Source organism: Myotis myotis, unplaced genomic scaffold (genome assembly GCF_014108235.1).
Source record: "Myotis myotis isolate mMyoMyo1 unplaced genomic scaffold, mMyoMyo1.p scaffold_m19_p_26, whole genome shotgun sequence".
In the NCBI taxonomy this organism is placed as follows: Eukaryota; Metazoa; Chordata; class Mammalia; order Chiroptera; family Vespertilionidae; genus Myotis; species Myotis myotis.
In genome coordinates this window covers 1538027-1546445 of record NW_023416331.1, presented here as the reverse complement: position 1 = coordinate 1546445, position 8419 = coordinate 1538027, and positions in this window count along the sequence as shown.

Below are 8419 nucleotides of genomic sequence, written 5' to 3'. Positions count from 1 at the left end.
ATCTTCCCTGTGTCCTGACCAATGATCAGGCATTCGATGCCTTGAGGATGAATTTACCTGACTCAGGCAGAAGCTCAACTACACACCAGCAGAGAAATACCATGAGAAAGTGTTTGACCTCTGGACATGTCTACCCCACGCCCTGAGGGTGGCCTTATGTTGGGGTCCTGACCAGGGTAGGCCGGAGGTTAAAGGCCCATTCGCCACCCAGATGCCCGAAGGCCTTCGCACTGTGACTGCGCAGGCGCACCCTATGTAAGCTGCTTATGTTAATGTAGCACAGATGTCACTAATTGGCAGGAGGCCTCCTTTGTTTGAGTGAGTATATAAGGTGCCACTGACCAGCCCATCGTTGGCTGCTTTGTTTGCAGTAAAGCATGACCCACCTTCTGGTGGCCACTCCTGTGTTCTTCCAATTCTTGGCGTCCAAAGGGGTTAAACTTCCTTTCCTTCCTGATTAATAGGCCTCAGTGATTCCGTACAGGGATCACTCTAGAGCATTCACACAGGTCCACACACCTGCACACACATGTATTTGTGGACACGTATGCACTACGCAAGTGGTGTAGGCAGCACAAGTGGCACCAGGTGTTAGATCCCTGGGGTCAGACCAGACCTGGGCTCAGCACCCTCGGTGCTGGGTTTCCGGCCGGGAAAGAATTCACAGCCACGACCCAAACTGTAAGAGAGTATTTATGTGGTAAATCCCAGGGACAGAAGAAGTAATTTTTAGAAGAAATGGGCTTAGGAAACAAGTTCTAGAGGCAAAGGAAGGGCCCTTGGAGCTTGGGAGGGAGGAAGCTAATGGTGACTCACCTGGGGGAGGAGGAGGAAGGGAAGAGAAGGGAAAGGCAGGGCTTGTCCTGGAGGGAGAGCACCCTGGGCCCTCTGCCCTAAGGCCTGTGAGGGGGGAGGTGTTGGGGGAGGTCCCGGGGAAGAGCTCAATCGAATATTCAGCACTTTCCAGGGGTGTCCTTTCAGGGTCTAGGTCTCCACTGATTGGTCAGCGCCAGGGCAGATCAGTACCCAGTGCAGCTGGTCCTGATGTCAGCTGTGGTGTCACTTGTCTGGTTTTGCTGCTTTTCTGGGACTCAAGCTGAAATACAACTGAGGCCTCAATGTCATCTCTGGGGAGGACAGGTCAGGGGTCCACACCACAGGACCAGCGTATGCTAGGGGAGGAGGTCACCCTGGGGCGAGGTCCCCCCACAACTGACTGTCCATCGCTAGGCGGAAAGCCCAGGTGACCTTCTGGACCTGGCCTGTCGTCCTTGCTCTGCTCATGTCTGTCAACTACCTACCCCACAAGTGCCCAAGTCTCTCAGCATCTATGCTTCGTGCCTTTCCCCAGTGCCATGAGCCCCCACCTACAAGGGACAAGACTTGGTGAGTGCTATGGACTGAATATTTGTATCTACTCTCCCCTCCCCACCCCACCCCACCCCACCCCCCATTCATATGTTGAAGCTCTAATCCCAAATGTGATAGGATTTGGAGGTGGGACTGTTGGGAGGTGATTAGGTTTAGATGAGGTCATGAGGGTGGACTGGGCTCAGAGAGGAAGAGGAAGAGGCCAGAGCTCTCTCTCTATCTATCTCCACAATGGAGGACTGTGAGTAGGCAGCCCTCTGGGAACCAGGAAGAGCCTTCTCATCAGACACCAGGCCTGCCTGCTGCTTGGCCTTGAACTTCAGTCTCCAGAAATGAGAGAAATAAGTGTTTGTGGGGTAACCCACCAGTCTGTGATACTTTGTTACAGCAATCTAAATGACTAAGATGGTGGCTAATACTTTCTTCATCCCTTAGAACACAGGAGCATTCTACATAGTGTCTTAGACGGGCCCCACAGGCATCCACTATCAACACACACTTTACTGTTTATTTTCCTTCCCCATCTCACTCCTACCAGCTCTTCACTTGTGGTTCCTGGGCTCTCTGACCAAATAAGCTATTTTTATAAATTCCTTGTGCCAAGGTATATTATTGGAGAAACCTAAACTAACACAACAATAATTTTCATGGCTATTCACCCCCCCTTAATAGACGTTTAACTTCCTTTCCTTTCTCTTCTTCTTCTCCTTCCTTCCTTCCTTCCTCCCTTCCTTCCTTCCTTCCTTCCTTCCTTCCTTCCTTCCTTCCTTCTTTTCTTCCTTCTTAAACAAGGTAATGAAAACTTTGTACACATCTTTGCACACCTGTACAAAGGTGTTGCTGAAGGAGGAACACACGAGGCCAAAAGGGGTAAAGAATTATAAATTTATTAGAGGCCTGGTGCATGAATTCATGCACATTGAAAGGAAATTAATTAGAAGAAATATTTTAGAGGCCTGGGAGGGACCGCGGGACATTGGCTCCAGGGCGTGTCCAGCCTGTCTCACCCAGTCCTAACATGCCAGACCCCAGCAGCAAGCTAACCTACCGGTCAGAGCGTCTGCTCCCTGGTGGTCAGTGTGTGTCATAGGTGACTGTCAAATGGTCAAAAGGTCAGGCAGGCACTTAGCATATTAGGTTTTTATATATATAGATTATTATATCTGCTGGCAGAAGGGCTGAGACCAAAATGGCATCAGTGGGGCAGAGTAGGGGGAGCGGGATATATATGTCTCTTGTCAGGGTCAGTCAGAGTAACTGGTGGGACCAGGTGCAGGTGGGGCCAGGTGTGGGGGTCACTGGAACCTGGGTGAGGCGGTTTACTGCAAGCCACAGACCGTTAATCATGAAACCTACAATGAGAACAACAGGAAAATCGCAGGGATGGGCGAGAGCCCCCAGCAGGGCATAATGGAGTGCAAGAGTGTGCCTAACAATACCCATCTGTAGCATCAATTCCTTGGGGTTAGAACTGTTGGGTAAAATATTATGCACATTTAATATTTTCATAGACACTGCCATTTTCTTCAAAAAGTTGTATATACTTATTTGGGAAAAATTCTACACGTTCTCACCTCAATCCCTGGTCTGTCATGTAAATTCTTAAACATGTCCCCAGGTGCCTGCCCTGTGCCCTCCTGACTTTGTGAACATCTACCCGCCGCCCCCCCCCCCCCACACACACACAGCAGCCCAGAGTCCCAGGCTAACTCTCAGCACTGGTCTCAAGGTTGGGAGGACTCAATCACCCACAGGTTTGTGGTGGAGACTCCCGAAGGCCAGGTTTAATTTAGCCCTGACCTTTTTGGAAGAAATTTAATTCTTATGGACTTAAATTATTATTATTTTAAATTGATTTCAGAGAGGAAGAAAGAGGGAGAGAGAGAGATAGAAACATCAATAATGAGAGAGAATCATTCATTGATCGGCTGCCTCCCACATGGCCCCCCCCCTCACTTCCCCCCCCCCCCCCCGTGAGGATCAAGCCCACAACCAGGGCATGTGCCCTGACCAAAATCCAACTGTGACCTCCTGGTTCATAGGTCCATGTTCAACCCCTGAGCCATGCCGGCCGGGCTCAAATTATTTTTATTACTTAATGTGTGCAAACCATGTGCAACCACGGCTAACTATGAACTCCTATGCTTCAGAACTCAAACAGTTAGAAAGCTAAAACAGAGTAATAATAAATCAAACAAAAGTATGAAAGCAGAGAGAAACCAAGATGGTGGCATAGGTAAACACCGGAAATTGCTGCCTCGCACAACCACTTCAAAAATACAACTAAAAGACAAAATGGACATCATCCAGAACCACAGGAAGGCTGGCTGAGTGGAAATTCTGCAGCTGGAGGGAAAGAGAGGAGCACACTGAGACTCAGAGGAGGTGCGGAAGTAAAGTGCAGAGGTGCAGAGGCGCATGCCAAGAGGTCTGGCAGCTGAGGACGCGGTGCACATGTAGAGGGCTGGAAACTGAGGACACGGTTGTATTTTTCAATCGGGAGGGAGTCTCAAGCTCCCGACAGCTCTGACCTCCAGTTCCAGGCGAGTCTCTGGGGACCCAGAGTCATAGGGGGAGAAACTGGACTGTCTGGCATCAGTCGGAACTCAAGAGCAGCTTTCTTTCAGAGGTCCTTGCAGCGATTACCAGGACACTGAGAAGCGGGGCCTCTTAAGGTAGGACTGAGGAGCAGCCATAGCTGCTTGCGCTGCCCTGTTGATCCCCTGAGGCCCTGCCCCATCCAAGCTATGCACAGAGGCTTTTGCATATGAAAGGCCTGGCCCTTTGCAACCTGAAAATTACCTAACAAACTGCAGCTGAATCAGAGAGACCCAGAGCTTCCAAAAGAAGGTCCAAGGCCCCACAGCAGTTTGCATTGCTTCACAGCTGGGCCTCATCTGGGCACCTCCAAACCCCAAACAAAGGAGAGGAATCTCTCCATAGCTCCTGCTCGGTAGCCTCAGGCAGAGGCTAACTTAGCACCTCCTTAGAGATCCAAGAGCCAGTGTACCCAGTGGTCAGAGTGGGACCATCCAGATTACAACTCCTCACATCCATAAGGGACACACTCAGGGGGCAGACTCAGTGAGCACCAAAGCCCCACTGAAGCAAGTCTTGCCCCAGAAGGGTGTCTCCAGCACAGAAGTTCTCCCACTGCAGACACAGCTGACTCTCACAGTCAATTGGCCTGGAGGTCAATTCCTCACAGTGATACCTACAACAATCAAGACTTAACTACAACAAGACTGTGCACAAAGACCACAGGGGGTACACCAAGAGTGTCCACCTCAGGTAATTGGGGAGGCTGAGCCACTGGGCCCTATAGGACACCTAACACAGAAAGCCACTCTATCAACACAGGGAAGCATAAAAAATGCGGAGACAAAGAAACAGGTCACAAATGACAGAAATGGAGGACAGCAAACTACTGGATATCGAGTTCAAAACCACACATTTTAGGTTTTTCAAGAATTTTCTAGAAACTGCTGATAAATTTAGTGAGACCCTCAAGAAATCTAGTGAGACCCTCGAGGTTATGAAAAAGGATCAACTAGAAATTAAGCATACACTGACTGAAATGAAGAATATTATACAGAGTTCCAACAGCAGACTAGAGGATCGCAAAAATCAAGTCAAAGATTTAAAATATGAAGAAGCAAAAATCACCCAACTGGAAAAACAAAAAGAAAAAAGAATCAAGAGAAACCAAGATGGTGGCATAGGTAAACACCGGAGTTTCCTGCCTCAAACAATCACTTCAAAAATACAACTAAAAGACGGAATGGACATCATCCAGAACCACAGGAAGGCTGGCTGAGTGGAAATTCTACAAGTAGAAGGAAAGAGAAAAGCATATCGAGACTCAGAGGAGGCACAGTGTGTAAGTAAAATACTAAGGTGCAGAGGCACACACGGAGCGGGCTGGCGGCTGAGAGCGCGGTTGTCGTTTTCAATCAGGAGGGAGTCTCAGGCTCTGAGTTCCAGTTCCGGGCGAGTCTCTGGGGACCCAGACTCATACGGGAGAAGCGGAACTGTCTAGCATTGGTCGGAACTTGAGGGCAGCTTTCTCTCTGAGGGGCATGGAGTCATTACCGGGACATTGAGAAGTGGAGCCTCTGAGAGCAGCCATAACTGCTAGCCCCGCCCTGTTGATCCCATGGGACCTGCCCCGCCCAAGCCCTGCAGGGAGGCTTTTGCTGGATAGCCTAAGGCAGAGGGTAGATTAGCACCTCCCTAGAGATCCAGGAGCCAATGTACCCAGAGGTCATAAGAAATCTTTGTCAGTACATGTTTGCTGGACTTCACTTGGTACAAATGCAATCCAGACCATTAAGAAGTGCTAACTCGACCTTGAGAAGGTGACAGAACCGAATGCAGGCCCCCCCGTGCAGCCAAGGTTGGTTACATGTGAGCCGGAGCATGCTTATGATGCTTTTTAAAAACTACCAATGAAATGAAAACATGGACTCGAATAATTTCCACAGGGCACTCATGGGTCCTAAGGAGTCCAGGGACCTCAGTTTGAGAAACACTATCATAGCACTGACTTTGACTTCCAGGGTGACCTTGAACTGATCTTTTGCCATTGTTGGGTCTCTGTTCATGCCTTGTACACACACAAGAATGATTCCGGCCACTGCTATTCTGGGAGATGAGGAAAGTTAGAAGACTTTCAAGGACTGTAAAGGAAGGGATAGGGTTTGTTACAGACCCTTGAGTTGGGAAAATAACTGTTAGGCTCAACCCCCTCCCAGTGATTGTCCTGTTCAGCTTCCAGTAAACCGGCCTACACGTGGCCCCCACCTGCACCTGGTCCCACCCGTTACTCTTACAAGGGACATAAATATCACACTCCCCCTACTCTGCCCCGCTGATGCCAACTTGGTCTCAGCCCTTCTGCTGGCAGATGTAACAATCCTATATAATAAAGAAGTGATATGTAAACTGACCGTCACATCCTCGCACAAGATGGCCACCCCCATGTGGTCAAAAGATGGCCGCCACAATATGGCCAGCAGGGGAGGGCAGTTGGGGGTGACAGGGCCATCAGGGGTGGGCCGTTGGGGGGGATCAGGCCTGCAGGGGAGGGTAGTTGGGGGCAATCGGGCCAGCAGGGGAGCAGTTAGGTGTCGATCAGGCTGGCAGGGGAGTGGTTAAGGGGCAATCAGGCTGGCAGGCAGAAGCAGTTAGGGGCAATCAGGTATGCAGGCAGGCAAGCGGTTGGAAGCCAGCAGTCCTGGATTGTGAGAGGGATGTCCAACTGCTGGTTTAGGCCTAAACCAGCAGTCAGACATCCCCCGAGGGGTCCCAGATTAGAGAGGGTGCAGGCTGGGCTGAGGGACACCCCCCCCCCATGCACAAATTTCGTGCACCGGGCCTCTAGTACATTTATAATTCTTTACGCCTTTTGGCTTTGTACGTTTCTCCTTCGGCGACCCTAACAATAATGATGACGGAGGCTCTCCAGTCTAGTTTCGGCTTTGGAGTCAAAAGAACTCGGGTTTGAATTCTAGATCTGCATGTTGCTGTGTGTGTCTGTGGGCAAGTGACTTGACTTCTCTACCTTCAGTTTCTGTGCCTGTAAAGTGGGCATATTTTAAAATGCCACTTCACAGAGCCACGGTGAAGGCCAAACGGGAAAGTGCCACGGGCAGAGCCTGGCAACCAGCAAGGCCAGTGATCATCATAGGAAGTGGCCAGGGGCTGCTGAGAATGCCACAGGCGCTTGGCCAACGACAATAGAAGACAAAGTGAAGAGTCTAAATGCTGTCTGTAAGCCACATTTCTGATGGGTGACTGTCAGATGTTTCACCCTGAGGAGCCCTGCAGCTGCCCTAAGGTCCCCACAGCCTCTCAGCTGTGCCCTCCCCCAGCTCCCAGCGGCTCTGCCCACAGACTGACTTCTTTCCCTGCAGCGGTGTAGGTCACCTGTGCAGTGAGCGCCCCAGTGTCTCTCCTGTTCATTGCAGGGACCTCAAGGCCAGCAAAAGACGGAGGAAAGGTGGTGGTGTTGGGGAGAGTGGGGGGGCAGACCTAAGAGGCTCAGGTGAGCACCCAGCCTCACAGAGGCCCGCCAGCTCCGGAGGCATAAGGTGGAGCATCCAGGCCAAGTGCTGCGTGGGAAGCAGCAGCTTGCCACAGACCCAGGCAAGGTGCAGCCTCTCTGGACGCAGTTCCCTTCTTACGAAGAGCCCTGCCCACCCACCTCAGAGGCCCCAAAGAGGCCATTAGATGATAAGAGAAAACACCAGGAAAATGCCTAGCATTTCCACAGGGCACTCACAGGTCCTAAGGAGTCCAGGGACCTCAGTTTGAGAAACACTATCTTAGCACTGACCTTGACTTCCAGGGTCAAGAGGAGCTCCCACTTCCTCCTGGCATTCCAGTCGGGGGTGGGGGGTGGGGCTGGGGGCAGTGCCAGGTGTGTGGAGGGACTGAGTGGGGTAAGCCTCCCTCCCCCGCAGCCTTGCTCTGCACTGTGCACCCAGCACTCTGCTGACAGAAACCGCTTGTAAAATAACACAAACCTAATCACGCGGTTTCCGGCTCAAACCTCAAGGCTCTTCCTCCCGCCTTCAGGAGAAGCTCACTTTGCCTCTCGGTTTCCTCACCTGGACAGACCCTGTCTGCCAGCCACACACCCTGTCCACCCTCATCTCTGCACTCTCCAGCCTTCCTCTCCCCTCAGGAGGACGGCGTTGCAGCCCCGAGGACGCACGGCCACGCTGCATTCTGTGATCACACACACACACACACACACACACACACACACACACACACACACGCGCGGCGACTGAAAACAATGTCAATTAGTGTTCCATCACCAGAAAGGATTTATTCAGGAAAAGAACCGGCTGCCACCCAGTGATGCTGGCATGGCAGCCAGGGCGCCTCTGCCTTCGTGCCAAGATGGAGGGCTGTTTACAAAGGGAAAGGAAGCTAAGGGAGGGAACTGAGAACCAGGGAGCTTTATTGCCAACATAGAGCTCTTCCTGAGGGCTCTCCTGCAGGGTTCTCACGATTTCTTAGGGGGGAGAACTTCCATAAG